The sequence below is a fragment of the Bicyclus anynana genome, chromosome 10 (assembly GCF_947172395.1).
Source record: "Bicyclus anynana chromosome 10, ilBicAnyn1.1, whole genome shotgun sequence".
Classification (NCBI taxonomy): domain Eukaryota; kingdom Metazoa; phylum Arthropoda; class Insecta; order Lepidoptera; family Nymphalidae; genus Bicyclus; species Bicyclus anynana.
In genome coordinates, this window is record NC_069092.1 from 6,350,592 (window position 1) to 6,378,237 (window position 27,646).

The 27,646-nt window shown below is 33.4% G+C and overlaps 1 long non-coding RNA gene across 1 annotated transcript in view; it reads left to right on the forward strand.

Moving 5' to 3' along the window:
- The window catches only part of LOC128198436 (uncharacterized), a 46,471-nt gene extending 19,138 nt beyond the window's left edge, over positions 1 to 27,333 (forward strand). Inside the window, exons 2-5 of the long non-coding RNA XR_008251162.1 lie at positions 9,905 to 10,232; positions 10,824 to 10,920; positions 18,038 to 18,200; positions 27,282 to 27,333. This is a non-coding gene — a long non-coding RNA (uncharacterized LOC128198436). The remainder of the gene's footprint in view (positions 1 to 9,904; positions 10,233 to 10,823; positions 10,921 to 18,037; positions 18,201 to 27,281) is intronic.
- The last annotated feature ends 313 nt before the right edge of the window (positions 27,334 to 27,646 follow it).

A 27,646-nucleotide genomic window follows, 5' to 3' on the forward strand; every position in this document is an offset into this window, starting at 1 on the left:
GCCGCCGTCGGAATAAACGACAATAATTATCACCTGCTACCACGAAAGCAGGCGACAATTTTCTGGCACGCTGTCGCTGTCCCTCTCTGACGTAAGTAAACAAAGAGGGTGAGAGCACCGGCCCACCAACCCCTCGTGCCGTCTACGCCAAATGTCAATGAACTAATCTGGCTTCAGTACAAAATATAGCTGTCCGATGTCCGGGATTACAGAGAAAGTAATGAGTTGATTTTGTTTTGTAATTAGCAGCTGATTTATAATGCAGGAAATAAAATAATTTAAAACATATAACAGATATAGATTACCTACATGTTTATTTATGACTGGCCGAAGTACCGCGGTTTCACTCGTGTAATTCCCGTTTCCTTGAGAATAAGCAATAATAGAGCCTATTTTTTTCTTTATAATCTAATATATAAAATTCTCGTGTCGCGGTGTTCGAACTTGAACTCCTCCGAAACGGCTCGACCGATTTTGATGAAATTTTTTGTGCATATTCAGTAGGTCTGAGAATCGGCCAACATCTATTTTTCAAACCCCTAAATCCTAGGATAGGGTAGTGGTAGGGTAGGGGTATGGTATAGGGATAGGGTAGGGGTAGGGTAGCGGTAGGGTAGGGGTAGGGTAGGGGTAGGGTAGGGGTAGGGTAGGGGTAGGGTAGGGGTAGGGTAGGGTAGGGGTAGGGTAGGGGTAGGGTAGGGGTAGGGTAGGGGTAGGGTAGGGGTAGGGTAGGGGTAGGGTAGGGTAGGGTAGGGGTAGGGTAGGGGTAGGGTAGGGGTAGGGTAGGGGTAGGGTAGGGGTAAGGTAGGGGTAGGGTAGGGGTAGGGTAGGGGTAGGGTAGGGGTAGGGTAGGGGTAGGGTAGGGGTAGGGTAGGGGTAGGGTAGGGGTAGGGTAGGGGTAGGGTAGGGGTAGGGTAGGGGTAGGGTAGGGTAGTGGTAGGGTAGGTTTATGGTATAGGGATAGGGTAGGGGTAGGGTAGTGGTAGGATAGTTGTAGGGTAGGGTAGGGGTAGAGTAGAGGTAGGGTAGGGGTAGGGTAGGGGTAGGGGTAGGAGTATGGTAGTGTAAGGTAGGGATAGGGAAGAAGTGCAAATAAATAAATTAATAAGTCAAAGCGAAGCTTGAGCGAGTCCGCTAGTATTAGTATATTATAAAGAAAAAAATAGTAATTAATTTAACAGTTTTCGAAAGTAGGTACATTCAATGTAAAATTAAATGAAATTCGTGAATATGAAAAAATAATTGAAAATTAAAGGAATAGTTCTGCCCAAGTTCTGTTTAAATAAATATTAAAACAGTCAGATCATATTAAAAATATTTTGGTAATTAACTCTTGGTTATAATTAAGCAACTGTTACTTAATGATTATTGCTATCTACAGCGTTACTATATATATAATCGTATCTACATGATAATATAAATCTATATAATAAAACAAACTTATAGCTAGCTATAGGTATATGATGTCGTTTGGTATGTGTCTATCAAACCCTACAGTTGGGTAATAAATTTGAGTTTCAACTTTCATTTTTCAAACAAGCATTTCGTGTTACGTAACATAGCCACATGCATGTCTCCACATCGATATGCACTCAAATACTCGTATACAACGCACTGACCATCGAGACGTCATAAACTACGTGAGTCACATAACCGTGACATGTGACACCAGATGACATGAGTCAGGCTCAAAATGACACATAAATGAATTGACCGTCGACAAAAGTACGATTAGGTAAATGTAAATATTTTTTACTACACCACAGTAAGTAGGTACATTACGTGCTTCTATAGTGTCTATGGGAGGACTTTACACATTTCTTCGGTAATTTAGCAGGTTACCTTATCTGCGAAATCGTATTTTTTTCATTTTTAATTTAAGTACAAAAAAAATGCAAATAAAAAGTTCTAAAATGTTCCTATAGAGAAAAACACATTAAGTACGTATAAGAAAAAAATCTTTTTAATTTTTTTTATAAAACAATTATTCTTAAGATTTTTTTTTGCATTAAGTATGTAATTGTTTCTTGAAACAAAATATTTTTTTGTGAATAAATTACTAAAATGTAATAATTTTACTATGAAAATTGCATTTCCATTTCACTTATAAGAATAAATAAGTAATAATCTGCTTTATTTATCCCTGATTTGTTTACATATGCACTATAACTGCTTCGTTACTCCAGCAGTTAACCTGCCCAGTTACAGACCGAGGTCCTGGTTCAAGTCCTATGGGCCTAAGCTTTTAATGTAATTTTTTTTTAATACGTGAACAGTTCACTATTATATAATACATAGTTAATACGCACTAAGGCCCTTGTGCCTGAAAAAGAAGGATATGCCTTCCATTACGGTTATTATTGATAACCAATCATTACAAAGTCACCTAAACAACTGAATCTTGCCAACCTCCATCAATACTCGTACAGCATGGACTGTGGCTGATATTATATTATTTAGACGGCCGCGTGGCGCAGTGGGTGGTGACCCTGCCCTCTGCATCCACGGCCGTGGGTTCGATTCCCACAACTGGAAAATATTTGTGTGATGAGCATGGGTGTTTTCCAGTGTCTGTGTGTATTTATACATTATATAAGTATTTATATGTAGTATATAATTGTATATAATATTATAATATCAACTATCTTAGCACCCATAACACAAGCTACTCTGTATGCTTACTTTGGGGCTAGATAGTGATGTGTATTGTTTAAGTATATTTATTATTGATGATTAATTAACCACTACTAAATTTAAATTACCTCTGTTCTTACCTAGACCTACCCAAAGTATTTATGTTGACCAGTATTAAAAAGAGCTAATAGCTAATTAATTAAGTGAAAAAATTGTAAGATAAAATGCTTTGTAACCTAAAGAAGTCATTGGAATATTCATAAATATCGCTCATTTGCAACAAGATTGACACAACTCAAAATTTATGATAATTGAGTTATTGATACAGCTATGTAGAAAATTCGATTTTCTATTTGCTGCAAAAACGTCATTTATCTAAGGTCTTTTATTAGAAAAGGAGCGCAAATTCTTTTTATAGTGTCGTTATAGCGCTGTGTCTTTAACTCTCGCGGCTCGCGACAACAGTGACACAAGTTCAGTTGTGAATGAGGCAAAATAGCGGCCGGTTACACGGTACTCATGAAGGAGGACATCTTTTGAATTAGAATGTTCTTACAGGTAAGTTCAACACACTTTATTCATAAATGTTTTTAAGCATTTCGTCACAATATCAAATATGCCTTTCATGCAGATAAATATTTAAAATATCTGTACAGACATATTTTGTGTTATGACGTTACTGCAGAAAACATTATTATTACAACTAATAATAACCGTAATTATGTCGTTTTTGATAATAAGCAAAACATTTCATTCATTGAAATCAAAAATATGTTTGTTATTAAGCCATTATTGTATAAAATTAACAGTGAGTTTTTAATTAAATTTTAATAATAAATTGTTATGCGTCGTTTTAGTTAATAATAAAAATGTAACTTTCAGACAGACAAATGTCGTTTCCAAGAAACTCGAGAGTTAAAAAAATCCTAGCGTTGCACGATAAAAGAAACACAACCAATGAAGAAGTTGTACAGAAATCAGTGAGTACCTTCTTCACTGTATTTATTTATGTTTTAAGTACTTACTACACAATAGTTATAGTAATTCATCACAGTAATTTACAATTTCCTTACTGGAACGGTATTGTAGCCTGTAGTAATGGGACTGTGGGATACAATATTTTTAACTAAAACTTGAAATTAACATAATTTTTAGTAATATTCAGATAACGAAGAGAATAACGATGATTTTCGTCCAGCTCATCATCAGATAGACTCTCATGATGAGACTTATTGTGAGGGTTAGTGTTTTTATATACTTGAAGTGATTTAAATAAGTAGTTTTTTAACCTATTATTACAGAATTTAATTGCAATTCCATCAACTTCATCACGAAATATTCCAAGTCCAAGCTAAAATAGAAAGAAAACATAAGCAAAATGAAGCTAGTTGGCGGGGAAATGTGATTAAAAAGCTAAACTGTTCGAAGACGTTTGTCTTCAGGCTTTTGGCCAATTATATATTCGCTGATGATATCTGAGGTACACATAACAAGCACCCAAAACTAGACGACGTCATAAAGGGAGACAGCATACGAAATTATATAAAGGCTATACTAAAAATAGAGTCCCATTAAACGAGAGTCAATACAACAAGGGTTTTCATAGACGGAAGTAAGAAAATAGGTGATATTTACAGTAATTACGTTGAAGCTCAAAAGCAAAAGAACTAGCCTTATGGGAATTATGTTATATTTTATAAAATATTTACCCAGGAGTTTAATATACTATTTATACGGATGATAAAGAAAATAGAAAAGATGACCACGAGAACAATTTGAAAGAAAAACAATTATGTTGAGAAGAAAAAGCTTAAGCAAGTTAAATGTTTTAAATTTTACCATTTGTGATTTAAAAACTAACAAGGCAGAATGCTATGTTTGAGACGAGTCAAATGCCACCAGAGGAGTTTATGACTTAGGAACTTGTGTCTCTTTACTTTGTGCCATTCCTGTAATAATAACGATAGTTAGAAGTTGCCAATTGTTGATTTTACCGATTTAATACTTTAAACTACTATGTTCTTGATTTTCTTTATTCCAAACGTCAATAAATATTTCTTTCTATATCGGCATTTTTTGTGATAATTACTAACTATCGACTCTAAAAGAAGAAAATTTTATCGTGTATAGCGTCATAAGCCTACATAATTAAAAAAAAATATTTTGTTTATCTGCAATAATGACACTAGTGATACCCGGTGTCACAAAAACCTTCGTATCACTTTGAATAAATATGAAACTTAAAGTTTTATTCTTTTGTTATATAAAATGATAATCACTTTGTCATGTTTAATCTATAAAAACAACAAAAATTAAGATTATCTCCCGTAAATCGAATTATAAACATTGAAAATGCTCTCCTGTAAAACAGTAGTTTTTGAGAAATGTCAATGTTGTTGCAAATGAGCGATATGTTAATGTAGCTAGAACAGGTAATCATTCTATGCACATTAAGTAGACTTTATTTCATCACAATTCCAATTCCAACAAGAATCATAGAACAAGTAATTCATTTACATTGCGATACCATCTTTAGATAACTTGATTATTGTAGAAGCTTTAATGATATTGCGCCAGTGAAGTGTTATAACCGCTAGAGAATTGTTTGTTAAGGTAGTTAATAAAATAAAAAAAAATACAATTTAGCAACTAAGATTTATTTAGGCAATTCAAATTTATTGACTAAATTAAGAAAATCACTTAGGTAAAAATACTTAATTACAATAATATTTAGTGCCTTCGGCCAAGACTAGTTAGTTGTAGTCTTACAGTAAAGACATACTTCCCACCAAGAGACATTTTAATTTTACGGCTATCTGAGCGGCTACGTAGAAGCCAGTCAGATAAAGTACAACCAGCACTCCTTTCTAGAAACCATATTTTAAAGGTCTTGTCACACAATACAGTCTCGCAAAATTAAAAAAAATTGCAGTAGCCGCAAATTTCGTAATAAAAAACAGGATATTTTTTTTATCTAAATACACTAACTTATACATTATTATAATATAACATTAATTTATCGACAACAGCTAATATTTTCATCCCAAGTTTTACTGTTTTGTCTAGTTCACTAGAACTCTCTAGATGCAATAACATATCACTGCTTAGTACTGACTGATGTGAATAATTATGTATGTTAAATTATTCCTCATTATAAAGCAAATGATTATATTTTGGCTCAAGACACTTTGTATTTTAATTTAGCAGAACTAAGAAATATTTTTTTTGTCTATTTATGGGGATATTTTTTTTTATCATATTAAATACGAATACTCAATTAACAAAAAACGTTACCAACTATTTATTATGCCCCAAATACTGTTATTCAAATGAACCCAACTTCATTCTACTCGAAGTAAGTATTTGATAAAGTTCTATTTTAAGTTCCGGTAGCCGCGTATAAGATCGTATCTGAAAATTTTAAGATTGTTCAATTAATGTTTTTTTTTATGATCTTACATCATCCATACTAATATTATAAATGCGACAGTATGTTTGTCTGTCTGTATATTGCCTTTTCACGGCTGAAATGCTGACCGATTTACATGAAATTTAGTAGGTTTAGAGATAAAGTGGATTTTGGACATAAGCTACTTTTTATCCAGCAAAAATCCATGGTTCCCGTTTTATAATACACATTAAAACACAAATTAATCTTCTAATTTTTGTTCTTTAGTAGGTAGGTATCATAAACCATCACGTCGAAACGTGTTCCAAAGATTTGCTTTGCTTTGTTTTGATTTGGCAAAACGCGAATTTACTACGTTCCTACGTCATCTACGAAATGATGCTTTATTTTAGTTTTGAACGATCAACCATTAAAAATTAAAATTATTTTGTTTACTTTGGATATCATGAAATACTTTATGTGACACCAGGTTAAATAAAACAACACAGTTAGATTTTACGTTTTTTTAATTCAAGTGTTATCTAGCTAAACGTATAATATAGTATGTCGTATGTTCATTACCATAAGAAAATAATCAAGTAAGAAAACAATCAGGAAAAAATTCCGACAAGAAATTTCCATCGTCATCGTCAATAGCTATGAAATAGTACCGAAGTCAAACGATATTATTAACAAGAAATTATCCTGTATATATAGCATCATGTATAAACTATATAGTATAAATTTTGCCGACGGTTTGAAATGACAAAGACTTGACTGTAATTGGATAATCTTTCTTTTATATCGAAAACAATAATCTACTCTAATATTATAAAGAAGAAAGTTTTGTATTTTTTATGTAATCACTCACAAAAAAACGACAACAAAACTCAAAAAGCAAAATTTACTAGAAACAAATAAATATGAACTGAGATTTTTTTATTAAATAGTGGTAATTGGATATACTCGTAGTGTGTAATTTCCAAATACAAAGATTTAAAAATTAGTTTTATTCGTCATATTGTTAAAAATATATCCAAATACAAAATTGCAGATGCAACTTTATACAAAAGCTCCGTAGCAGTTTAGTTTCATTTGCCTCAACTAGATGTCGCTAGCAGTCAGTTCCTAGCTTGGCTTTTGTTTGCTTTACTCTCGTTGAACTCTTTTGACTGTGTGGGTGTACCGGCTTTACGTTTACTACAACTACAGGCACACATTGTGTAGACGTCGCGTAAATATAGAGCTCTACGAGTGGTCTCTACGCACACATTGTCACTGTCTTATCAGTATAGTAGGACGCGGTAAATAAAGCGTAGTAGTGTGTGTGAACACGTTGTTTCTGTCAATGTATTTCAATGCGAGAGTTTTAGTCTCCACTGCCAGTAGATGGCGCGACTTTTAAGTTTCACTACATTTTAAGTTTTATTAGCTTGACTAGTTGTAGACAAAATCATAAAACGTATATTTATAGTCTAAGGCTTCATTAGTTAAATAATAATTATGTAATCTATATTTACCTACTGACAACCATTTTAACACTGGGACACTTTTTTGGAGTTCATTAGGGTTGAAAATTTTCTAAAAAGCTGACAAATTTTAGTTAGGTCTTAAGTTTTTTAAAAGTAGGTAGGTAGTTGGATAAAAACATATTCACAAATAAAAACTATACAACCAAAGTTCTACGCTGATACTTTTATTTTTTTTTACTATATCTAGATTTATATTTAGATTTAAATCTAGATTAATTCTAGCTGTAGATAACATGTTCTCTAAATTGAATAAAAATTTAAATATTCACAAATAAAAATTACACAAACAAGGTCCTACGCTGATATTTTTTACCTTTGCAACTTATTATTCTATTTTTTTTACCTTTGCAACTTATTATTGTAATGAGTTTATCCTTATACTAAATTATAAAGACCTACTTAGATATTAATATGTGAAAATATATCATATATTTTCGTTATAAATTTCGAGACTTAATTAATTGGTTGAATCCTACTCAGAGTACCTAGTATAGATAATTATAATTTATCACACTATAATAATAAGCTACATGCGATAGATATACCTACTACCTATACTTGGGTAACTATACGCGTTCTATTTTATGTAATGCCATAGCCAGACTACCCAAGTCTCGCGGGAAGTAGCGAGGAAAGTAAGCAGGGAAGTTATATGGCGTTACTCGTCTTGCCGCATAGCGTTCCGCGCGCGAGTAATTCCGCGAGTAAAGTATGTGGCTCGGCAAGACATTATCGCGGCAGCACGAGAAGCATAGTGTGGCAGCCGGGTGAGGAATGTGCGCGTGCCCATTACCTAAGTTTTATGAATCGTTTTTTGAGTCCGTCCGTCTTCACTGTAACGTGTACAAAAACTTAGTTTATACTTAGGTAAATACATACACACAATGATTGGTAACGTGCCATGTTCATATTACCATTATTTTTTAGATGTAGAGTTTATATTATTATTATATCTAGATTTATATTTAGATTGAAATATAGATTAATTCTAGTTGTACCTAGATAAAATATTCTCCAAATTAAATCTGCATTCGGTCAACTTGATAAATTTTGTCTCATGCAAACTTGAACGTGTGTATAAGCGATCATAGAGGAGTTAATTAATGTTTATATCTACTGCCTGGTTCAATAGTACCTACCTAAGCATGTGATTTCGGTTCACGCGGTACTTGGATTAATCTATAAAATAATGAACTTCTTTTTTCCAAGATTTTTTTTTTATAAAATTTTCAGCCCAATGAAGTTGTTAAGTTTGTGGTATCACCACCGTGCCTAGGTAAGTATGCTTAGCCTTTGGTCCTGGTCAATATCGTCAACATATTGTAGTGATCGCTAAAGTCAAACATCACCTTAGAGTGATGAGGGGTAGGTTAGCGGACCAGACCAAATTGGAGCCGCGTGGTATGTCGCAGCTCCATATCTTTTTTTCTTTTTTGTTAAAAAGGAAGGCTATATATAACCCAGCTAATGATGATGATAATAAATAGGTACCTACTTATTATGTAGAGCTGTACAATTTTATTGAAAATCTACTCTATACCTAATACAGCTGTAGAGGTTGGTTGTTTGAGCCTCTACGTCTACTTAATTATTTTATTAATACCTATCAGCAGTAGTGTGCAGTTCATACATGCAATAAAGCAATACCTATCCTGAGGACTCATTACAAACCTACATCTGAGAAGGACTTTTTCATTTTTGTGCAATTCGTACCTATAGTGCATACCATAGTTGAAAGCCTTGTGCACGCCACTGATGTCAGTAGCTAATACTAAAGGTAAAATGGCGCGGTTGCGATAACAGCAGGAAGAGGACCAACGTGACATCCTGTGCCACGGAAGCAGTTTTGTACAATAAGATGAATCCTCCGATAAGTAGATCCGAATTCCGAAGGTTTCGTTTATGAAAATATACGGTACGGTACGGTACGGTATACGGTAATATATTTATAGTATTTTCAGATAACATCAGTCAAGTTCTTAATATCACTTCCAGTCTTAACATTGGTTGAATACCGACCGTAGAAATGTTGACAGTAATTTTTACGGTACGCATTTAGTTCGTTCGTCACCGGAACTACTAAACGGATTTTCACGCAATTTTCATAGTTCAATAAATAAATTAACCGATAATAAAAATATTTTTTTCCAATAAAACTTGATCAGGCATTTTCGTGCCAAAAAAGACACTCGAAAAATAAAAATACTCTGGTATAGGTATTTACGAAAATTTCTGCATTAAATATCGATTACAATCATATCTAATTGTTTAAGTAATCACGTTAAAATTGGATCAGTGTATTTTTCTCAACGAAGATAAGTAATAACTGACAAGTTTTTTTCGAAAACAGGATAAGAAACCGGACGGCTTCGGGAACCAGCTGCAAAAAAAAACTAGTTTCTCCCAGCGGCCATTTTGTGAAACTAAATCGATTGGTGGCCAAAAATCAATTGTCACGCATAACCTTTCCCTATTGGCCCACTTTTTACATTGGGGTGACACAATGGACTCCGCTTTCCCCTTTTTTGCTCCTGGGACCCTTTTAAATATGAATCCAATAGGTTCAAACCTCCACATACTTCTCTGCTGACTAGAAGCTTAGAATACAACAAAAAGAACAAAATTTAAACTTTCAAAATTATTTATTTTTTTACAAGGAGCAGTCATTTCTGATATAGGTAAGAAGTCTTTTTTTATTTATCGAAATAGTATATATTTTCGAATTTGATATTTAATTAATTAATTGTTTTTAACCGACTTCCAAAAAGGAGGAGGTTCTACGGTCGGGTGTATGTATGTTTGTTTTTTTTATGTACGTCCAGCGACAATTCCGTCATTTATGGACCGATTTTGAAAATTCTTTTTTGTTCATCTTGAATTATTTTCTGCACATAATCTAACAATGTAGTGTAAGCAACGAACTCTGTAAATCTTCTTTCCTAAAAATAATGTATTGTTAATATTATTCACGTGCCTATAATTACATACACACATGTTTGTTAATTTACCTACGTACGAATTAATAATTTACTTAGCTACTAGCTACTGCTAACTCTGTTCAAAATCCCCTTATGTTCAAAATTCCCTGCATGTAAAATTCCCATTTTTGTGTGTTATATTAAAATCCTTTTAATATAACTAAGTTTGAATTTCGAACTCTTCCATGGCTTAATTCCCATTTTTGTGTGTTATATTAAAATCCTTTTAATATAACTAAGTTTGAATTTGGAACTCTTCCATGGCTTACTTCCCGTATATTGACTTTGCAGATTTGTCAACTTCAAAGACAAACGAAGCACGTCTTTACGAGTGAACTCAACTATGTCGCATAGCTCGCCCGCGCCGTCTCGGTATCAACGACCGTGGGTGAGTTCCAGTAATGAAAGGTCGTTGGTGTAAAGTTATGTGCCCGCTGCATTATTGAACGCTAGCTTTCAAATGCGACTTCGTTTGCAATGATTTGTCACACTGATACCGACTTTTTGACGTGACAACGTCTTTTAATTTGATGGAGCCGGCTGTAAAATTGAAAAAATATGACGTCATGCATCGTTCCCTCGCTCTAGGTTTTCCAACTTTTTTACAAGAAATAAATTATATTCTGGTCTAAGAAGATTAAAAAACAGTATTTCAGAAAAACGAGCAGTATTTTATTTATTTAATTCTTATGACGTTGTCACGTTCAAATATAGTCAGTAAACCGACTTTACAGACAACCAGGATTGCAAAGGTAGTTTAAAAAAATAATTAGAATTTTAGGCAATAAAAAGTCCATCAGCCTTAGGTGTTGTGACACTAGATATCTCGTGAAGAGAATAAGGCAAATGTCGACCAATAGCGCGGTATCAAAAATATTGTTTTCTCTCTTTCGTCCAATCTCAATGAAAGAGAAAGAGATAATTGAGTTTTCCTCGCTATTAAATGTCTTTTTCTCTTTAAAAGATATGTCTTGATTCATGCTTGACCATGGACCACACCATTTTGTTTCACGGTGTTTGTGGCCGCACTCTTTTGACCAATTTTAATGATTTTTTTTTATTGTTTCCATCGACCGGTCTTTTATTGTTTCCGTGTAAAATAAATTTATAGAGAAAAAAGTTTGCCTGGTCAGGTCCTTAGGTATGGAAATTAATTTCTTACAATCTAGTATTAATGATATAGTTACACAGTTAAAACTTCTTCTAAGTTCCTATTTGGTTTACACGATGAATAAAAAAATACCAAACCTCCAGCTCAATTAACAATAAATGTTTATTCATTACCAAGTTATGAAAGGAAGGAAATATTACCTACTTGTGTATGTCATTGACGTAGATAATGCAACAAAGTATAACGTCGTAATATTAAGAGGGCTCTTTTTTATTTATTTTACGATTTTAATTTACGTTCTTTATGTAATTTCAATTACACATACTTGTACGCAAGGCTGGTGTAATGGGCTGTTCAGAATGTTTCAATTTCGTTTCAGCGGGTTACAAATTGGTAGGTAAAACAGTCAATCGAATATTAACTTAGGTAAGTTTCACACTATACCTGTGAAATTGAATTAACATTTTATAATAACTGAACTGAAATAAACTAAAATAAGCCACAACAAGTCCGACTCGAAAAAAAGTTTTGGTGCTTAACTACTTAGGCACTTAAAATGTGCAAAAATTTACAAATAAACATTCTATAGAGTAGAACATCCCCAAAAGATTATTATGTAGGAATGTGGAAAAAACATCGTTTCTGGTTTATTAAAAAAAAACCCCGATTTTTTTTTTTAATAAACAGGGTACTTATATAAATTTTTCATATTCAGCACCTGCAAGTAAACGCTCTATTTTATTCGATATCGTATGTTATGTAATTAAAAACTATACCTATGTATACCTAGATAAATGAACACCAGATTTGCATACCAACCTACATATACAAGCCTTAAACCCTTTTATCTGCGAAACAGGTACATCCAAGCAATTCCCACTTGATTAAAGTTAATACAATTTTCAAGTAGGTAGGCAAGAAACGACTGCCTGCCGTCTTCCTCCGTAATTTTAAAGCGAGTAAGTATTGTTTTAATCTTTCGCGGTTTGCATATAGATGTATTCGTAGCTACCTACGAGTAAGTACAAGATATGCTTAGTTATCTCTCTACGCAACCACTTATATCGAATTTTCCATTGAGGTAGGAAAGTAACAAATAATTTTAAACTTAAAGTTAAGCTGGATTAAAAAACCAAACCCATTTAATTATTTACTTACAAGTTGGTACATTTCTTTTTGGAGCTAAAAACTATTTTGTCGCCGATAACTTTCTTGCGATTGGTTGCTTGCGTAACAGATAGAGTGAAGTTTGACTGGGTCCGCTAGTATATAGTTATACCTATGCTTCACTATCATCACTACATAGTATAAAACAAACTCACTTTCTCTGTCCCAATATCCCTATGTATGCATAAATCTTTAAAACTACGCAGCGGATTTTGATGCGGTTTTTTTAATAGATAGAGTGACTTAAGAGGAAGGTTTATATGTAGGTATAAAAAGCGACACGGCTTCGCACTGGTGCAATGCTGATACTAAATACACTACAGAAAACTATGAATGTTGTCTATAAAAACATAGCGGCCCGCTCCCGATTCGCACAAGGATCACACTATCACATCATATCTATCACACTAATATTATAAAGGCGAAAGTTTGTGTGTATGTATGTGTGTATGTTTGTTCCTCCTTTACGCTTCGGATGCTTAAGCGATTTGGCTGAAATTTGAAATGGAAATAGATTTCACTCTGGATTAACACATAGGCTACTTTCAAACTCGGAAAAATCCATAGTTCTCGTGGCGTTTGTAAAAAAATTAATTCCACGCGTACGAAGTCGCGGGCGTCCGCTAGTATATATATAAATCATAAAGACCTAATGCAATACCCTTGCTCTAGAATGAAACCATATGAGACTTGATCTTGTTTGTAGATCCGTGGCAAAGATGTAAGGCTTTTAAGGAGTATGGTAATCAAACTGAGGCGCGGGCCAGATCAACCTAATACCGACGGATCTCGAAGTAAATGCCTTCGGCTTATTTGTTGCGTAGAAAACATTGTCTAAGAGAGAATAATTCTGGGATATGTAAATAACTTTGATAGGTTTTGTCGCGTCCTAACATAACCACAATGTCAACAAAAAAATGTAGATATTTGTGCCTAGTTTTTAAAAAGAAAATGAAAATTGCTATCAATACTGAGAATGTATGCTAAAAGTAGGTATGTATTACTCATAACATTATGTATTACTTATAACAGACTCAGAAGAATAGAAGATAAGAAAAACAATTTTAAGTTTCACAATATTTGTCAGGACAACTAAATTAACAAATCAAACTGAGAAGTTCAGAGAATGACCTTGAGTGGAGTCATGAACTTGTGATCGTTGTATGTAGGGTTAAGGGAACTTATACTTCCCTTTTCCACTCAAGCCACTATCTCCGCCTATCCCAAATTCACCCATGAAGGATTATTCAACAAATGGTGTGGACGGATCGAACGCCACGACAAGAATGAGCTAGACCTTACGACGAGCGCCTTATATCGGCAGTTGTTCCCGCCTGATGGCTACCCCTCTCTAACTCCCTCTTAACGGAAACAAGTCGCGCCACCTAGCGTCGGCACAGGCCAACACGAGATCGAGCGACGTCATATCCATCTCAGACTACTATTTCCTACAGTTTATTAAGCTACCCTACACTATACTATACATTAATAAGTAAATAATTAATCAATTATTAATCGCTCATCATCATTTCGTTCGCATCATTTGGATGAGAATGATAAATGATAAGAGAATCTTTAGATTAGATAGAAGGGTTAGATTCTCACTCTCTGGACGGCTTTCCTTTTTCTAAGTAACTCTAGCACAGGCTAAAGTTTTATATACCTACTTAATATATTTTTATTATTGTCTAGGCATAGTTGTCATGTTAGAAAATATATATACCTAATAAGTATTTTATATATTTTTGTTTAAGCAGAGAAAATATTAGAAAGCAAGAGAAAAACTATTTTTTATTTTATATACCTAAATAATAATGCTTTATACAGTGTAAATCTTCTTCTTATTGCCGAAGAAGTAAAAAAATAAAACAATCAAGAGTAATAAAATCTTTGTATATTATTAAAAAAATTTATAAGTTTATTATATACCTACATTATGGTATCAACAGTTTGAACTTTAGAAATAGGTAGGTATAAGCCGCTTTTGCAGAATGCAAAGAAGTCTATACTTGAAAAGGTAATACGAATATATGCAGGAGGAACGATCTTGTAATAGGTGCCTACATTAACCATTCTCAGCCTGTTATTATGTATTTAACCCGCGACAAAGGAAATCCACGTAAAGCATGAAGTAGGTAGGTATATACCTACGTAAGCTTAAAGTCAGGTACTTTCGGTTATATAATTTTCATTTTCTACATATTTCATAGAATTTTCGTTTTACAGTGATAAACTTGATATATAAAGAAAACTTAAAATGCAAGGTGTTCAATTTATTTTAGGAATATACCTATGTATTCTTATTGTCAAGAAATTTGTATTAATATAGTAGGGAAGTTATAGAGAAAAATATTTCATCTGTCCTTTATTCATTATCGTCATCGCCATCGTTAGCTTCCAGCTACCAGCTACAACCAGAAAATAAATAATTATAATAATTATGAATCAGGTAATCCGTAACCAACAGAAAATTAAAGCGGTTACCTAATAAGTACTCTGGTGTATAAAATCTATGATCTTAAATATTAAACGCACCTATTATATTAAAATATTGATAAAAAATTACTATATCGTTGCTGTAAAGTTCGTTTTGTTTGCTGTTGTTGACGTGAAGTTCGGATTAAAATAAAAATACCTAATGCAGTGATTTTTAAATATCTTTTAAGAAAAGGCACTCCGAACAAACTCTCTGAAAGTAATAGTCATTTACATATAGATGAGTTTAAAAACCTGTACGCAAAAGTTATTTAAAAGTCTCTCGTACCCGTTGTTTCTTTTGCGAAAAAATGTCGTCATTATAGTTACGGGAAACTTCAAGTGGACATAAATAAAGGCCGAAATATTTGACGGTCCCATCTCGAACGGCAGCGGGCACGCTGCTCTCAATTTTACATAACCCTTGTTGTACACTAATACGAGTTTTATTTCTTGCACACTTAGGACGATTTTCCTTTATCCCGATATATGTAACAGTTGTACACATCAATAAAAGATAATGTACCCTCGGTCTCCCAAAACAAGGCCTAATTTGGGTAAACAAAGTTGGTCTTGAGGGAGATACTTGAACCAAATTTCTTCGCAAAACTGTTGTGTCACGGCATCAGTTTTTGAAAGAACTTGGATTAATAAATTCCATTTGGGTCTCTCGTTACTCGTCTAGACAACGTCTTATTAATTAGAAACGAAATTATTTTGGACAGAGCCCGAAATAACAACCTATTTTGTTTTCGTAAGTATTTCTGCGAGATAAGTTTTGTTCTTGTAGAAAATTACAGCTTTATTAAGTACACATGTACAATTATACCTACTTTTTACGTAGATGCCTCTTATTTGTAAAAAATTGATCATTAGGTACCTATTTACTGAATTTAACCTACCATACTTGAGAAAGCTTCTATTAGATACCTACAAGTTCGTTTATTATAAGAATGTGAATTCGATTAAGTATGTTGTGATAAACATTTTCATTTTATAACCAATATCTACACATACAGATAGGTAGGTCGGTTTCAATTTCTGAGTCATGCAATGTAGGTACACTGTGACACAATACCGAGGAAATAAGCAACCCATTTGGGAGTCGCTACCCACCTTCGTGCCTTAAAAGCTCAAAAGATTTGCCCTTATTCTATTCCTACCTTCATCTTTACAAGGATCACGTAAAACGTAAGAATGACACACGATGGTTTTCCTTTAGGCCCCATTTGACGGCCCGAGAGACTTGTTATACTGTGTACACGAGATACAAGAAATATTTGTTCAAATATAATCAGGGATGCGAGTTGCGTCCAAACAAGTTTTTGTTTTTATCCAATGTTACGATATGTGGACGGGTTCGATCGTCGTGGATCGCAAATGTTTAACATCATATCGGACTTAGTACGGGTCTGTATAAAATACGTGATTGGATCGTATTTTTGAACGGATCGAGCGAGGATTACGGGGAGCCAAACTACTCTGTATACAATATATTTAACGCTAAATCGATTTTGCTTTAAATAAAAATAACACGTTTGAAATTGCTCGCCTCGAATAAACTTCGTATAATAGTGGCTATCCCTGTTGAGCTTTGCTCGCATTTCTGTAAACAAGGTAAACGGACCGGCGCTGGGAGCCTCAATAATATAAAACATGCGCCCATATCGCCCCCACCTATATTTGTTACCCCCTCGCCCACCTGCGCCATAGCCGTGTCTGTATCGTACCCGTAGTTCATGGGATGTGTACCAACTATTTTTAGCATAAACGAAGCAAGCTGTCTACGTTTTGAACAATATCTAACCAATATCTAGTGAAAGGGTAGGGACGGGCATAAAGAAAATAACTTTCGACGTTTATGTTGTTCTACCTCTTTCATATCCGCTAAAAGCAATCTTATAAAAGATACCTAAAGGTACATCTATAGGTTAATAACACCCACTTTGTACATTGATAAAGATAATAAATTGGTGAATTTCCAAGTCAACTACTAATTGAACATTGTTTATGTTTCGATTGTTATTTTAAAGCAAACTGTGTTGAAACAAAAATAAAACTAGACACGAATTTCTGACTCAAACAAAAGGTCACGTTCGAGATCAATGAACCCTGCCGGACATCGTTTTCTATAACAATTATTTTGAAAACAGACACCTGGTTATTATAATAAATTTTAATTGAGTACCTAATTATAAAAAAATATAAGCTTAACATTCTTTATTTACCTACTTTAATTAAAAAACCTTAATATATTATGGTTTAAGTAGGTAGGTCCAATCTCATTTTGTAAATTGGAAGACTAAACTTAGATGCCTACTCAACATCGGTGAGCTTTTTTACCTTAAACCAAGACCGTAATTCATTATGTCAGTGACAATCTTGAGAGTGAACTGGTTTTTTCTAATCAAGCCCTTGTCCTAAAGCTTCGCGCCATGACCTTATGAGACAACATAGGTAGGTATTTCGTTAAGTGCTTTCTTTTAAATCGTAAGAGTTATTACTTCATTAAAATGTCAATGCTTTTGTTTTACGTTAACCCAAATGTTTGTCTAAATAATATTTATTTAGTTTAGTTTTTTTTCATAAATATTTTTCTAATAAAGTAGTTGGTACTTGAAAGATCATTTTTTTTTATAAGTAACGGTTTAGATAGGTATACGAGTCACTAGAAAACAGTTTCCAGTTGATTGAAGCCTTTGAAACCTTAGCTCTATCAGAACCTTATTTAACGTATTTTTTTTTATTTCAGTTGCAGACAAACAAAGTACGAATGGGTTTAATTCTCACAAAGTATAAATTAGAATTGAAGAGATCTCTCAAACAGGGAGAAAAGAATGACCTTCAGACGGAGTGTTTCAGAAAACTTACCAAGTTTTAAGCACACACACCTACCTACCAAATGAAAGTTTGACGTAAGTAACTAAGTTTTGAATATAAATTTTACCTAATTGTCTCGTTCATTTAAACGATGCTGATATCTTATACCAACTTGTAGTTAATACAAAGCTATAAAAGAAACTTAAGTAGTTAAGTTAAAATTTTCAAGTGTAATAATCGTCGCCAAAATTAATACCAGTGTAATAGATACATATTAAGTATGTAGGTACATAGTAAAAGTATGTTGCTTTTAAGCAAATACACCATAATAATTAAAAAGTAAATCAGATTATGTGTTGCAATGCTCAAAGCGGGAATCACAGATATTTAAAAAAATGTAAATCAAACAATTCACTGAGAGATACTACAAATACACGCAAACAGTTAATCATATAAATTGTATTGGAAGTTGGAAGTCAGGTGAGCCGCCATTGTACCCGCATGTCCCCCCCCCCACCCCGTCATTGACATGTAAATGAAAGAGGCCACGCTAGCGGATCGTGGGCCGACGGTTGTTTATCTCTGATTGGCTTCATTTATACCAATTTGAAAGACAGGTTCTACTCCAAATGTAATCAGCGTGCAGTGTCGTTAATTCAGCATATAAGCACCTCGGCCTAACTACCTACGTGCTCTTACCTTAATTACGTGCGCGAATTCCTGTTCGATTAGGTACGTTTTCAGATATGGCTTATCCAATCGAATTATATTGAGTCACGTAACATACCTACAATACGATCGCATAAAGAGCCTTTTTTAAATTAACTTTTGAATTTTGTTGTGATACCTACAGTTTACATACCTACTATTGATTTTAATAAAATAACACATAGGTAGGTAAATTTATTAAATATAAGCTCTGTCTTAAATAAGTCCACTATTTCTTTAAATTTGTAATGTGTTCTTAATCACCTTTTGTATCTAATAAATATAACTAGCACGTAAATATTATGGATGTAGGCATCCGCTAAGAAAGGATTTTGATCAATTCTACCTCCAACGGGATAAAATAGGGGATGAAAGTTTGTATGAAACTTTGTCAATTTTAAACCGATTGGGCTGAGACTTTGCAAGCATAAAGCAACTATGACGTAGGCATCCCTTAAGAAAGTATTATACTAATTACTATTACCTACCCCTGAGGGGATAAAATAGGGGTAGAAAGTTTGCATGGAAAATCCTTCAATTTTTAGGGTAAATTTGTAAATGTAAAACGATTAAACGAAGTGGACTTAATTATTTTACTTTAAAAAACAGTCCCCTGACTACTATATTGGTTATTATTAGAATCAAAAGTAAATATATGTAGTTTCGTAACGCTTATTCTGAGTAACCTAAATACGAAAGCCAGCTTGGCAGCTTGCAGTCCCAATCGATAAAGACACTCCTCGAAAACAGAGCATCACTACTCGGTTGAAAACCAATTATACAACTTACTCGTAGCGCATCCTGTTGCCAAGTTGTACATGTAATTCGATAACAAAACCCGCCCCTACTTCCTACATCATCAAAGTACCAATTAATAGCTATCTGTAGTCTGTACAATAAAAATGTAGGTGTGTCTAATCTAAATAAGGAATTGTTTAAGCGCCGCCAGCAATCGTCACCCACATTATTACCCGTTCTTGCTATCGATGCAATAATTCAATGTATTAATGTAGTAGTAGTAAAACACGATTTTGAACCGGCAATTTATGGTAATAGTACTGCAATTAAACAAGAACTGGATAACTATGTAGGAGTAATGATTACCTATTAACTACCTACTCCATAAGTTGTAGGTACCTTTTTAAATTTCCCCATTTCTCATTTTATAACTCGACGTATCGTATAATTATTCGAATACGTTTCAAAATTTTAATTTTTTAATTTTAATTATTGTTTCTAAATTTGAATGACTAGGTATATATATAGCTTTATCAAATATTTGATGAATTGCTAACTAGTTGTTTTTAGTTTTAAGAGGAAATATCGTCCCATAAATATATAAATACGTGCGAGGTGGAATCGGGTTATGCATGACACTTTTCTCTCGGTTGCCATTCCCAGTGGAATTTGAAATTCTCCAAGAACGCAATGGCGTTTCCTTTATATTCTCCTCCTGAGCCTTTCATTGAGAAATAAACATTACCAAGGTCACCTATGGAAGTTAGGAAAACAATTTAATGAAGCCATTTCTGTAGTACCTTGTAATCTGAGATAACTACCCTTATGACTTGCAGGATTCTAAATTGACGAGTGGGGACGACTTATCGTATAGCTATTCTTAACAATAAATACTTTATTATTAGTAAAATCAATGAACCATAATTTTTATTCATATTGTGACCACGGATCAGAATAAAACCAATATTATTTGTTAAGTTTGGGATGGAACGTCGAGGGGATCACATTTCCATATATAACAAATTTGTAAATTTTGATTGCTTCGTGTTTTCAAATATTACCTATTTATAATGTAATATAACACCTATATCTTATGTTACATGCACGTTTAGTAAATAATATAAATTATAGCCAAGTCAAATTTATTTTTCAAATTTTCCACGATCGCTAAACGTAAATTCATATCTAAAGGTTAGTCTTGGATTATAATATATACTCTATATCTATACTAATATTATAAAGCTGAAGAGTTTGTTTGTTTGTTTGAACGCGCTAATCTCAGGACGCTCTACTGGCCCGATCTGAAAAATTCTTTCAGTGTTAGATAGCCCATTTATCGAGGAAAGCTATACGCTATTTATTATCCCCGTATTCCTACGGGAACGAGAACCACGCGGGTGAAACCGCGTGTCTCAGCTAGTAAGTAAATAAAGCTCTTTTCAACGCTACTCTAATTTCCCCGAGTGATAATGCCTGTAAAATTTACTGGTGATGATTTTTTTGTTACTGATATACCTTCCCATATAATATTTAGGTAGGTACAACTAAAGTATATATATATCTAATATAGTACAAGAATAATAGGTTACTTTGTATAACATTGTTGTTAATATACGATATATGAGCTTGCCGGGTGGTCGGATCGAATTAAACCAATTGTTCAAACCTATACGATATGTAGAGCAACTACACACTTCGCAGTAAATTATATTGGGTAATCTAACTTGGAATATAGATCAGATGACAGTACCTACAAAGTAAAATTGTATATTACAATGATAATTTTATACTATAGATCGGTTACGTCCCTAAAAAATCACCGCTAAAAGTGATCCGAATAATAGGCTACAACATTAAGCACACACATGCACTTTTGTCTTTAATTCCGTTTAATATCTATGTATAATTTTTACACTTCCTAAACACACAACTCGCCATTATAGACGATATTTAGGTATCATTTGTTTGAATAACGTTAATTGTTGACCAAAACTAACATTTTAACTAACTCGTAATTAACTCGTAACTTTAATTTTAAGTTTTCGATTTTAATATCCACCATTAAATCATGACATAACTTGACTTTTCAAAAGTGCTTGTAAACTAAGCCTAATTGAAATAAATGAAATTTTAATTTGGTTTTGAATTGAATTGTGTATAAATTTCCTCTTTTGAGCGCCTCATTTTTCATGCGCTAGTAACACATCTGACAGTATTTAACATCATTGATTACAACTATATAATTTTTGATTGACACGTCGGTATTTCATAGATAGTAACAGAATACATCAAGTATTCATTGTTCATAATTACCATAATTTGAAATAACTGACTGTTTTATAGACATAATCACTGAAGAAAAATTCAATAGGTACCTAAGTTTAATATACCTACAATCTACATATGAACGTACCTACTTATAGGAATGTTGAAGCAACTTCATTACTAAGACGGCGCGCGCCAGTGATCCTCTCTTACGGTTATCTACGCCTCATGGTTACAAATCCGAATGTAGAAGCTAAATGACTATTTTTCGCAAGTCACGTCGCGCCTCCAGCTTATCTGGCGTTAGGTTTGATGATAATAAGTGATACCGCGAAATATCGAAAAACAAGATTTAGTTTCACTGGAAAAACTTCTTTTTTTAATTATTTTTTGTTTCTAAAAAGCATTATTTTTATTTTTTGTTGTTTCCCTGAGAAATATAAATCGTGTTACGTAAAAACGTTACTGACAATTTAACTTGCTTTATCTTAATTATATTTAGTTCGCCTTTTAGTTTTACGACCAAATTAAATCAGCCAACCAAAAAAATAATTGTATAAGTAAATTAGGTATATCAAATGCACTAAGTGCCCCTTAATACGTTTACGCAATGTATATATACCTACTACTTATTTAATAGAACTTTTTACTCCGCAAATCTATTTTACCTCAGTTGTAGTTTTTGTTTTACTTTTTAACACGGTTATTTTATTAGCTTCACTTGTAACTATGTAAGATAATCTTATAATTTGACCCACTTCCCGGTCTTCGATTAGGATGAAATTTTGCACACGCACTGAGTTCTGATGACAATACAGGACTTGCTAAGAAATGTCATTACAAATCCAATATGGATGGCGGACTGGCTGTTTTAAATGCACCCCATGATATGGGTATCAAGCGTTATTTTAGTTTTTTAAACTATTTATGTTATTTGAAGAAACATGACTGTGTTTTCCATATCATATGGCCCCAAGCTCTATCAATCTCTATCTCTATCAGTTATAATTGTGTTGATAGAAATTAGAAACTCATACTTACCTACTAAGGCAAATTAGTAATTTATTAAAAAACCTTTTCTATTCGTATATAGTAATAACCGACTCAACTCAACTGCTTACATAGGCAATTGAAATTAAAATAACCTATTAACATTTTCCGTTAATTTCACCTATCTAAATATACCCGTTTTACGTATTCAAATGTCAACATTAGTTGAAAATTAAAAAAAAAAAACTTTCACCAATTAGATAGATATGATAATATACGATAAGCCACATCCAGTTTGGTATCTTATCCGTAGATCGTTTACGGGGCGTCCTCTCCGAGTCAATATCAATAAATGGGAAGTTGGGAAATTGGATGTGTTTCGACTCATCGAGACCCGAGCCGACACCGTACGTAATAAGATAGTAATGAGCTGATCTTGTAGCACTCGTAAAAATATGGCTCCCGTTCTATGACTAAATATTTAACAACTCGTCCCTATTTGTACCACACACACCGCGCCTTAGCTAGGTAATGCATACAAATATTGAAAATATTTATACCTATGGTCCATGCCTTATAAATTGGTAATAAAGTGCGTTGGCCTTTCGGTGGTTCAAGCAGGTGTTAACAACCTTTTAATCATTAATTTTTAATAATTACATTTTTATTGCATATATTTATAGTACCTACCTACATAATACATATATCCAAATAGTTTTTTTTACATATATCTAAACTATACCTACTTTATAAAGTGTTTCTTTTTTTTTATTTATTACTTAGTCTGTTATTGTATTACCCTGTAAGTAGGTGCAATATTGTATTACTCTATACCTATATTTATACGTAGATACCTACCAATAAATAAATAGTTAAATATAAAATAAAGTTATTTTATTATTGAAAAGTTTTATACTAACCGTTCCATTCTTTGCAGTTTCATGTAGTTCCTGTAACAAAATAATTTAGTTTAGAATATACATGTCAAATAAGATATATTATATAGATAGTACTATATTTCCTATTAAGTAAACAAAATAAATTCTTAACTTGGTATAGTGTCTACGCTATGTTAAAGCTACGTCTTGAATATATAAAACAAAGTATTTCCAATCACAATTATAAAGTGTAGGTATGTTTTTATGGTAGGCACATAGGTAAATACTCGCACATAGACCTATTTTCCGACCTAAAGGTGTTTTTGCATAAAATAATGTTAAATAGAATAACACTTGCACAGCGCCGCCTTATCGAATGTGAGAAATTTCTCGAAATTTTAAATGTAAGAAACGTGACTAACAAAGTTTACGAGTAAACCTAATGGTTTTGTCTACAAACAAAAGGTAGGTAAGGTTTATATTTTGGTAGCTAGGTAGTAGGTATCTACCAAATTTTTTCACGTTTTTACTATCTGGCTGGACACTTAAGTCGTCAAATGCATAATAAGACCTAAGTTTTCCCTAATATGGATTAATTTAGTTTGATGCAAAAACGGAATCCAACTGGTCAGTGTTATTAAGGAGCTCATCAAAACAGGATGCTTATCAGCTAAAAAAGGACGTGGTTTTAAAACAAGCATTTTGCATACAGTGTTATGAAAATTATTATGAGACGGTTGCATCAGAGCATCAGCCTACACGGATTGATTTGACATTGACACCGTACGCATGCGTATTGGCCCTAATTGGATGCAGGGGACGCCGGTGAAAGAGAAACACGTACGGATTAGCATAAGTGTGAGGGAGACGGGTATATTGCACGCGCACTCGGCGACAGGTCAGCAATATGGCTGCCGACGACTGCAACTGCATAATACTACCTACGCTATACAACTGCGAGTATCTGAACTTGTGCGGAGAATTTAACAGAAGTTTTGAAATGCTACCGTCTCTTATGGCATTGGTTTGAAGATAGCTGCAATCTCTTCATATATAAATTCACCTACGAGAATTTACCTTTAACCTGTATATCAAGAATATATTATTTTTATTCAAAGACCGGTGACCGTTTGACTACTCTCCTGCAGGTTAATTCACTATCTTTGACGTCCTATGCTAGCTGATATATACGGAACTGAGATTATATGTAACAAATGTCATCTCGTGTGGTGGATATCATATAGTAGGAAGATGCCATTTCTTTCTCAGTTTATTTTTATAGGTTGATAATAAAAATCAAAATAGTGAATAGGCAAGCAGGTAGTTACTAAATTTTAACAGAAATAGGTAAAGTAAAACTACAAAGAAACACATAGGTACCTATTTAATGCATACCTATATATTTTTAACTTATAGAATAAGAAGTAGGTATTAGATAGGTACTTAGTCATCAAATCATGCAAACAAGACATGAACGTCAAAATCATGCAAATACATTAAATAGATAATTAGGTTCTTGCTTTATACTTCAGTTACATCTAAGTTAAAATAATTAATCAAAGAAGTCTTCAGTTTGGTACCAATCGCATGAATTCGACTGAACAAAGTAAATAAAAGTTTAAACGGATTAAAGTCAGAACAAGGGTCAGAAGCGGGGTGGGGTAGCGGGGAGGGGGTATAATTATCTCCTTCTATTTTCCCTTCTAATTCCACGTCGGTGTGCTCCTAAGCGCTGTGTGTAGTCCAACGATTTTGTGATATTTTTTTAATCAAAATGAAAAAATATCTTTCATTAAGAAAGGTCTATTAAAAAAAAAACAAAGATAACCTACCTACATCGCAATGATATTAAGATAAATGTTTGTCTAAATAAGGTGTCAATTACATGAAAACTTATAACTAATTCGTAAAATGTGTAGGTACCTACAGCTATTTTAAATAGAAAATTTAAATATTTAGGAATAGGTACTTACTTAGATAACGAAATGGCTTAGAAATAAGTACCTAAGAACGTTGTGGGCCCGCGTATTCTATTCTCGTCTCATTGTCTGACATTGTTCAGAGTTCTCAGTCCTGAGTTCTGTGTTCCGCGTTTTAAGTTCTGCGTACTACGTTCCGTGCTCTTTTTATCTTAAGTAAATTTTTGCTCAGCAACGATAGGCCGTAAAACTACGCTATAATATAACTATTACATTATGTGCAAGCTCCGTATTTATAAATGTTACTTTATAAATATATGGAGTTTATAATTATTTTAAATCTAATAAATCTGTATAAACAGTTAGGAACAACACGCTCAGAGATAAATTCAAAGATAACTTTGCCTTATGTCTACGCAACTCCCGAGACAAAGGACCTCTACGTATAGGCAAAACAATAGCGGGTCTCCAAAATGAGACCTTGAATTCACCGCCTTAACGAGGTCAATCCCTAAAAGCATCGAATGGTTTTTAAATGGGAGCAAGATTATGGTTTCACTAATTTTTTATACCCAGACATTTGGTGTTTATGAAACTTAAATTAGGTTTCATTAAATATTTTTAAAAGGTGCTATTTTTTAAACATATCTTTTCTTTTTTACCAGATCGGGTATTTTAATACACTATGTTTGTATGTAGGCACGAGTAGGTTTCGTTTTTCTTTTTAATTTAATATTCCTTTGAAAAAGTCATATACCTATAGATGTAATTCGAAATGTAGCTAAGATGAGTAGGTATATACCTACTACTGAGTAGGTATATATTATATATTCGAGCAAAGGCTTAAGCCTCTACATTAGCACCTTTATAATTTTATAAGCTTCTCCTAAGTTTAAAACGCAAATAAAACACGCGTTGAATAACTCTCCTAATTATCTTTCTTAATCAGAAAGCACGAAAATGTTATAATTTTGAAGAGAAAATGTTGTATTAGCATGTAAATTGCCTAACTTCAACGTGTTTCGCTTTTAACCCTAGTTAACATCTCGAACTTTAAGCGTTATAGCGAGATATTTCAGAAATACCTTTTCCAAAAGCACGATACGAAGGTAAGAGGGTACTTATTTAACGAGCACCTACATTTTAGAAGTTTAACGTAAACATTTAATTATTTACTTCATTTTGGTATTTCTGGCAATGTTGGTAGTGCTATGGTTCAGTTTAGTTTATATTTTCTAAATTGGCTCGGGTCTTGTTTGGCATTGACTGGCTATGTACCACCCTAACGGCCAATACCGCTAAGCGTTTTAGCGTTCCAGTACGCTGCCACGTTGCAACTGTCATAGGTACGGTAGAACATCGTACGTGTAGGTACGTAACCTCTTTCAAATATGCCCGCATCCGTAGACTGCTTCGTCACTTAACAAAGGTGAGATTACAGTCAAGGGTTAATTTGTTATTTGCCGACAAGCTTTATGGAAAATATGCGGTATTTTTCAAACTTATGTGTATAGTTCACGGCACGAATGGATTGAATTATTCGTGGGTTGTGTAATTTGATAGATACGACGCGAAGTCAGGCGCTTGGGTTCCGCCACTTGAGCTGGTACCACTTGTACTTTTTTGGTCCATGCATAATATATTATTGAATACATTATTTTTTTTGTTTGTTTTCTAGATATACCGTTGGATGTGGAGTCTTACTCCAAACAGTACAAACCATTCATTGGGTATGTAAGTTCCAATTCTATGTATATACTATACTAGCGAACGCCCACGATTTCGTCCGTCTTAGATCACTTTGATCCGGTCCTATCACAAAATCCGTTCTTAGTGGATACCTACTAACTATAAACTACCTCCCTGTCAAATTTCAGCTTTGTACATCAAACGGTTTTCAAGATTACGTGATGAATGATGTACCTTTCGCATTTATATAATAAGATTTAGTATATTATGATAACTATATTCTACTAGTATATTACTTAATCGATAAATTAGGATTAATTTTTCTTCGTACTATACCTAGTTTTGAGTTGAGAT